Source organism: Rhipicephalus microplus, chromosome 8 (genome assembly GCF_043290135.1).
Source record: "Rhipicephalus microplus isolate Deutch F79 chromosome 8, USDA_Rmic, whole genome shotgun sequence".
Lineage (NCBI taxonomy): Eukaryota > Metazoa > Arthropoda > Arachnida > Ixodida > Ixodidae > Rhipicephalus > Rhipicephalus microplus.
In genome coordinates, this window is record NC_134707.1 from 103,602,026 (window position 1) to 103,610,460 (window position 8,435).

Genomic DNA, 8,435 nt, shown 5'->3' on the forward strand with positions numbered 1-8,435 from the left:
GCACATTTTCACGACGCTTCATGTGCCCCGGGGTTTCTTGTGCTGTTGTAGACCCGGACTTGGCATACTATGGACTCAAAAACTAGTTTCCCGGTACTCAGGACCCTCCAGCTTATTATGTCATGTGACCAACGTCATCTACGAGTTAGCCTCTTTGCAAACTTCACCTTCCTCAAATTCACAGTCTACTGACATTGTTCACGTCTTTCGCCTGGAGCTCCGCTAATCCGCAAAACAACAGAAAGCACCGAGACGGTGCTTCGGCACACTGGGTTCGCGTTACAAAACTATTTCACGCTGAAGAAGCAAGAGAGACAGCGAGAAAGACGGCGTGATTTCGGGTTTTGGGGAACGCTTCCAACATCGCAACTACCGCCTTGCTTCCCTATGTTTTCTCATAAACGTAGACATGCGCATGAGGGAGGCAGGGGACGGCCTCCACCCTCTAGTTATATAAACAATGGGCGTGAAATCTGCCCCTATAGTGACCTATTATGAAGGTGGGCTGCGCAAAGTCGGTCCCATACATTGGCGTATTAGGGAGGGAGGGCATTGTGGCGAAACTTCAACGCCCTCTCCTGAAGGGGAATCTTGGGCACGCCTATGCCCATAGCAATATTGCTGATGTGTGTTCTCGTCACTCATCAGTAGATACGAAGTGTCAATCACCTGTGGCATTTCCCGCGTACCTGTGGCACATACCCTGCCGTGGGTTTGGGTGACTGTGTTACGGGAAGTGTTTGACGACGTGCGCGACGGGAATGCGACAGATGACCTGGGCGTAAACTGATAGATAGATAGATAGATAGATAGATACCCTCTTGTAAAAACCAGTGGCACTGCCCCAGCGCCATACCTGATTAATGGACCAGTGTCCAGTGTGGTGGTGACACTGGGACAGTGCCACGCTGCACGAGGCACGCTGGCGCTGCACACTGGCACACCCATTATCGGCCAAAATCTGGCTTTTAAATTGTGTTTAGAATTTGTGGTCATGCGCACATTGTAATTAAAGCTGAAACACGCACGCAGAGAAAAAAAGAAAAAATTAAGAAAAACTGACAAAGCCGGAGTCGAACATGTGCCCTTAACACATCACGTATTCTGAGCCAGACACGCCACCCACTACTCAACACCTGAAACACGAAATTGATTTTATTTTCCTTCATCTGAAAAGTAATTCAGGTATCCAATATTTTGAATTTGTTGTTTACATACGCAGTGTTTCGTCTCTACGTGCTCGCGCCCAACTTGAGATTGTTAGCTCATTCCTTGCGGGTTGCCTTGGACCACATCCATCTGGCACGTTTTGCCGCAAAGCTTGTTAGCGTGGCTGCAGATGTGTTACGGCAATCGTAGTGACTCGCAATGCGGTTAGTCATACCTATGAATAAAGCATCGTTCATCTGAACTGCTCAATGAGCACTGTAGATTTGGCTCCTCGATAGTTTGGAAGTATTTTCTGTCCTCCTCTTTTACGTTCCGCGAACGACAGCCGCAGCCGTTCTCTCTAGCCGAAGCGACCACTAGGCTTAGGGCCGTACTTCTTGTGCCACGGTTGATGTGAAGATCGTAGATATTCAGTTAGAAAGAGTCTAATAATCGCTAGAATGTAGTTTGATCATAACTGACCCATGAATAGTCATAATTTCACCTTCGATTACACAAATCGGAAGCTAAAAACACCAAGATCGGGCATTGCAGTGGATAACTGCTGCTGCGGACATGCGGCTTTCTACGGTACGAGCCGCAACAACTCACTGATACAGTAGGTTGGTCTTGAGTATCAGACTGATACTACTGTTATTTTGTGTTGCGAATTCTCAGTTCTGTCGATGCCGGTTATGAAATACATTGACGAAACTCAAACTTCAAGAAAAGCTCACGCGCGCCAAGGGGGGCATCCAATGGTGGGCTGGAATTTTTTCCCGAAATTCTTACATGCTCCCGCTTTGCCCCTCACCTCCAGAAGCAAGCATGGGTAAAACACGACGCATAAGTTCTGTGCTCTCGCCCCCCTGCAGGAACAAAGTTGTCGTTTGTCGCCCCCCCCCCCCCCCCGCAAAATCCTGCCAGCACCTCTGACCCGCGCGATCAACGTATGAATTCTTTAGCGTACTCGCATCTATCGCCTAAGGAGACTGAAGCTATGTGTAGCACATAGATAAGAATACCATCATATTCGGTAAATTTTACGCTTGACATGTCGCCATTCAATATGAAGTCTTACAGAAAGTGCGCTGATCGTGCCTAGTTTCTGTCAATGTGCCGCCAACATTGTCAGTTGGCAGTAGACACTGTCCAGCACAAGCAGTGCCTCCCAGCGAGCTTTAGGACACTGGCCTACGCCGTACAGTGTGGCCCAGTGCGTTTAATAGCACTGGGTGACATTGGCCACGCTGTGCAGTGTGTTCCAGTGCCTCTCAGCGCGCTGTAGTACACTAGGACACACTGTACAGCGTTTCCAGCGTCACCCAGTGCGCTGAAACGCACTGGGGGATACTGGAAACGCTGTTTTTTTTGATAGGGTAGATAGATAGATAGATAGATAGATAGATAGATAGATAGATAGATAGATAGATTCAATAACCATGAATATGACCATATATACTAGATTTTCAAGCGAACTTAAGTGTAATGAGAAGTGCGATTTCAAAGGAGAAAAATAAACGAAATAATACAATTTTCTCCATGAGAGCACTTTTTCAACAACTTGAATTTAGATACTGGATTGAAACCCGAGCATTGACTTCAGGTAAAACAATGTGAAAAAGAAAAAGTGCCGCCATATCCACGAAGTGAATGATGATGAGTGGGCGAAGCTCCGGAGGTAAACCTGGTAAACCATGAATCCTCTGTACATTTTGCCCACTCGATTTTATTACATCGCTCCCCCTAGCGTACGCCGCCGCACTAAATCGAACGATTGCCTTCAACCAATGACACGCGCCATATGTAACATCATTCCTATTTTATAAGATCTCGCGTCTTTCATCAACTACAAGTACCGCTTTCTAGTTTATAACATTTTGCATCTTTTCATCATCAGCTACAAGTACCACCATCTAGTAAACACTACAAGAACTAAACGAGAGGTGGCTACATACAGGAGACGGTACCGCCATCTAGTGAACACTGCAAGAACTAAACTATAGGTGGCTACATACAGGGGACGCACAGCCCACGCCCTAAGGAGCTTCGCCCCTAAAACGCGTGTTTCAATAAATTAAATGCGTTCATGTGCATATTATGTTTTTTGCGCAGTACTAAACAGAAATTAGCACACTAGTTATGCGGAATATAAAGCCTACATATCTAGTAACTGAACAAATGCAGCACAACAAGTCGGCACCCCTTACAATCTTCCATCACGAGTGGAATGCGATAGCCACCTCTTTGTGTCGACCTTCTTTCGCACTAATCCCACCCTAAAACTTTAACTATGGTCGTAGCTTAGCACTGGCTGTGTGATCAAACTCATCCCAAGCTTTAGGCACGTACGTCAAGCATTTTAGCATCGCCTCCTTCATCGGCCCGCCTTCGATCAGTCACTACACTGTGTGATGACCTTATCTCGTGGCTCGCGAATACTATCATGGGGTGGCGTAATCGTACGAGCACAACTTTTGCACCCTTCGTGTTGATGCCGATGATGCCATGACAAGTGGTAACATATCGTGTTCGGCGAATCATCCAAGATTTTCGAACCGACCAAGGAAAAACAAAAGTATAGCTATACCCGCGTGAGATATAAAGAGTGCTTCCAACAACGCTAGGGCAGTCGTACTGTTTGTTTTTTTAACTGAAGGAGAAGAGTAGCATTTAAATAGCCGATATGCCATTTCCAAGTGAAATGTCACGAAAACAAAGCCTTCATAAGTCTTTATGTTGCACTTGGATAGCAGGGCGTGCGCATGGCATTCTTGGTGCACCAAAACAGAACAAACATGCGTAACTTCAGTGCCCCAGTCACGTGTAAGAACAACCTGGTCGACATTAGGGCAATTAGAGAAAGAATAGAGAATAAATAAAGCCAAGCTACTAAAGAATGAATGCACGGAAGCATTCCTCCACCGGGTGTCGCACCGTGTATTGAGAGGACAGCCACATACCATGAAGCGGCGGTTGCGAAACACGCACAATATAACATCCTCCTTCACAGCCTTACTAAGGCTACGTTAGAAATAAATCAAGCCCAGCTTATCTTCAACGCGAACGTACGAGTGATCAGTGAAGAGTTTTCCGGGCTGAACAGAAAAGATGAGTGACGGTGACCCATGAGCCTGCATCGACCCTCACCCACGTGATACCGTGGCCGAAAGATCCACCTTGTAAGGTAGAACACCAAGTTTTAATCTACAAGTTGCCGTATTCTTAGTGTCCCGCCACCAATGCTCAAGTGCTTCCTTAAGAACTACGCAAAGGCTAGATCGGTGTCAGGAAGACGAAAGCGCAACGCACCAGTCTTGCATATCACTGGGACAAGATAGACCATGTGATTGACTTCGGTGGTTCTCCCATTCTAGAAATGGAAAGGAATCTGGGTAGTAGGCTCATCCTTCAGTTCGGGCACATTAGAAACACCCTCGTGAATTCCAACCTGATATGTGGGGTTTAACATCACAAAACCACCATACGATTATGAGAGACGTCGTAGTGGAGGGCTCTGAAAATTACGACAACCTGGGGTTCTTTAACATGCACCCAAATCTGAGCACGCGGGCCTACAATATTTCCGCCAGCATCGAAAATGCAGCCGCCGCTGCCGGGATTTGATCCCGCGACCTGCGTGTCAGGAGCCGAGTACCTAAGCCACTAGACAACTGCGGCGGGCTCGTGATTTCGAACCTGTTCAAACGTCCATGGTCTCCGCAAAGTTAGGGGAAGGGAAAGGGAGAGCCGAAGCCATGGTGAAAAAGGCTGCTAAATGCTTCCACAACCAATACAGCAGCCCCCTGAAGAAGGTACTGACGTTTCGGGTTTTTTTTAAAAAACTAGGTCCAAGCCATTTTAGCCTCCTAAAGGTTTTTACAGCCGATATACTTTTTTAGGAGACTTCAACGCAAATATTTTCTGACTATCTGTTGGTGTCTGTTCAACCATTCAGCCACCCGGCGACTTTAACCACTTGCTCAACGTCTATTCATCTTGATCTGGTGGGAGATTTTATACTTCTGAGCGTCGTCACTCAGGAAGCGAATATTACACATATTTCAGGCACAACATTTATGAATACGCAATTGTTAGGCAGTGTGTCTTTCTATTATGAAATGCATAAATATGACAATACAAAAGGGTGTTTTCTACACTTTGCCTAACAATTCAGGGTCTAAAAACCACCTGGTGTGGCCACTAACCAGTGGTTATGTGTTCTGAAAAACATTTTTTCACACTACTGCCACAGGGCACTTATAAGAAAGAATCTTCTAAGAAAGAACACTCATTGCTTACCTGGCGCCTCCAGACAAAAAGCTATCATTTTTCGACATCCTTTGAATGGAAGGATCAGTGAAGCTGCTCATGTTTTGCTAGGGTACTTGCGAAGTGTAAGATGTGTTCTACTATTCAAGCTCGAGATTTTCTGTCAAGACTTCGTTAGGCCAAGCATTCCGATTGAGAAATAAAGCATGTTTCTTACCAGCACACCCATCTACAACGACAAGCCCGGTAACGACGTCCACAGAAAGAGCAATAAGGACTACAACGACAACGACTGCGCCTACGATGAAGTCAACAACAATGGCAAAGACTACGACAACCACGGCTGTGAACACTACGACAACCACGACAAGGGCGATAACGGCAACAACCGCTACGAATACGACTACGACAGCATTGACCCATCGTAAGGGAACATTTTTTTGTCGGTTTAGTGCTTTATTTCTTATAAAGAAATAATGAAGGCTGCTTTCTCTGAAGAAAGCTCTACGCAGTGGTCGAATAGTTTTATGAAGGCAGTTTGAGGCGTAGTGTAGTTCATTTACCAGCGTTTAAATGGCGCATTCAACTATTAGGCAGAGCTATCTATGATTAGCCGAATAAAAGTAGATATGTACGTATAAGCGAGGTATTCCGTAGTTATGTAGAATTCAATAAATCTGCTGTATGTTTCATCTGCAGATGAATCATTCATCATGTTAACATAGGTTACTGTCATAGCTTAGTAGTCCTTCTGTCCATTCGAACCGTATTTCCAAGTTAAAACAAGATAAAAATATGTATAATATTGCTAAAACCCTTTAAAATTATTTTCATGGCAACTTCGCTCCCGAGAAGAGGCATTACAAGTTTTGAAATGAATATTAGGAAAAATCCTGGTGGTGATACGGCAGTCCAGCTTTTGCACAAAATCGCAGTTATGATTTTACTTTCGCCGGCGTCGACTCGGAGCGCGCATAACTCATTCCATGTCCTGTTTTTCGAATGCCCACTAAGTTAATTTGATGTCGATGCTCTTGTAACGTGTCAGAACAATGTGCGCGCCATCAGGCTAAACAATCATAGAGAATAGATTATTGCTGCCAAGCTAGTAAAGACTATTGCACGGAAGTGTTTACCCGTCAGGTGTCACGCTGTTTATCGAAAAGACAGCGCCGTACCACGACGCAGCGCTGTGAAACACACTACATGACATCCCTCACTCTGAGGCTTCTCCACTGGCTACAGTACAGAGTCCGAGAATTCAGCCCAGCGTATCTTCATCGAAAACGGGCGGGGCTTAATGGAAGATCTTAAGGAAGTTTTGAAGAAAGAAGGGGTCAGTGATTCACAAACCAGAATCGACGATCACCAACTTGCTACCACGGTCAAAAGACGGATCTTCTAAGAAAGAACACACAGGAACAGTCTACAATGTGTCATCTTCTGAGAGTTCAGCCTGCTACTTGGCCGAGAGCAAGCCTTTCCCTGAAGAAATACGCCAATGTAAGAATGACGTCAGGAAGATGGAAGCTATGGATTCTTGCCCGATGTTTTCATTAGGCACTATGCTGATGACACAGTCATCTATTCAAAGGCAGAATCGAACTACGACCAGGAAAAGCTTAATGAACATCTGGGCATGATAGGCTCTTAGTGAAAAAAAATGGCAAATGGTGTTGAACCCAAGAAAAACAGTTTTTATGCTGATTACAAGAAAAAGCAAGCTTCTCTTATTTCGTTACGTCATAAATAACTTCCATCTTCAATTTCAAAGACCTGTGAAAAAAAAAGACAGCAAGGACTTTCGTTGGCGCTTCCATTTGAAAAACGGAAAAAAAAATTGAGGGGGCCGGCTCTTGCTCGAGTCATAACGCAGTTTCAAATTTGAAACATGGTTTCAGGCGAGGTTTCTCGACAGTGACAATTCTCACCGAGGTTTCACACTTGATTAGTCAAATCTTAGATGACAGAGGGCAAGTTGACAATATTTTTCTTGATTTCAGAAAAGCATTCGACAAAATACCACATCCGAAATTTCTGCATAAATTTAGCACAATCCTGCACAATGATGAGCTCATAAATTGGATAGCGGCTTATTAGATAAACAGATAGCAAGTGGTTTGCATTAGGGGCACAAACAGCACGAGCCAGTCGGTAGGTTCCGGAGTTCCGCAGGGCACTGTCATAGGGCCGCTGCTGTTCTTAATATATATTATTGATATGAACAGCGGATTCTTGCCCGATGTTTTTATTAAGCACTATGCTGATGACACAGTCATCTATTCAAAGGCAGAATCGAACTACGACCAGGAAAAGCCTAATGAACATGTGGGCATGATAGGCTCTTAGTGCAAAAAAATGGCAAATGGTGTTGAACCCAAGAAAAACAGTTTTTATGCTGATTACAAGAAAAAGCAAGCTTCTCCTATTTCGTTACGTCATAAATAACGAACCACTCTGCCGTGTGTCAGAATATAAATACCTGGGTGTTTACGTCACAGATAGCTTGAACTGGAACCGCCATATAGATTATATCTGTGATAAATCGCAAAAAAAAACTTTGGATGCTTCGTCGGAGGCTTGGTGACGCGACACCTGAAGTAAAACTTAGAGCATATAAAACCACAGTACTTCCGTTGCTGGAATATGCATGCCCAATATGGAAGCCTTATACGCAAAATAATATCAATAATTGTGAAGAGGCTCAAAATAGAGCCTTAAGATTTATTTTTAATTCCTACCGTAGAACGCAGTCCCTAACAAGTCTGAGAACTAGGGTTCATATTCTTACATTGCACGAAAGAATGAATATCAACAGCACGAAATTCTTTTTTCAGATATTCCACGGTATCTACAAAACAGAGATAACAAAAATTTTCACTCTAGACACGTCGGATTCGCGGACAAAGCACACCAAACACAATAAACCTCTGAAGCATACACAAAATCGTTCAAGAATTCTTTTATTGTATCCGGTATTGACACATGGAATAAGTTACGAAATGACGTTGTAC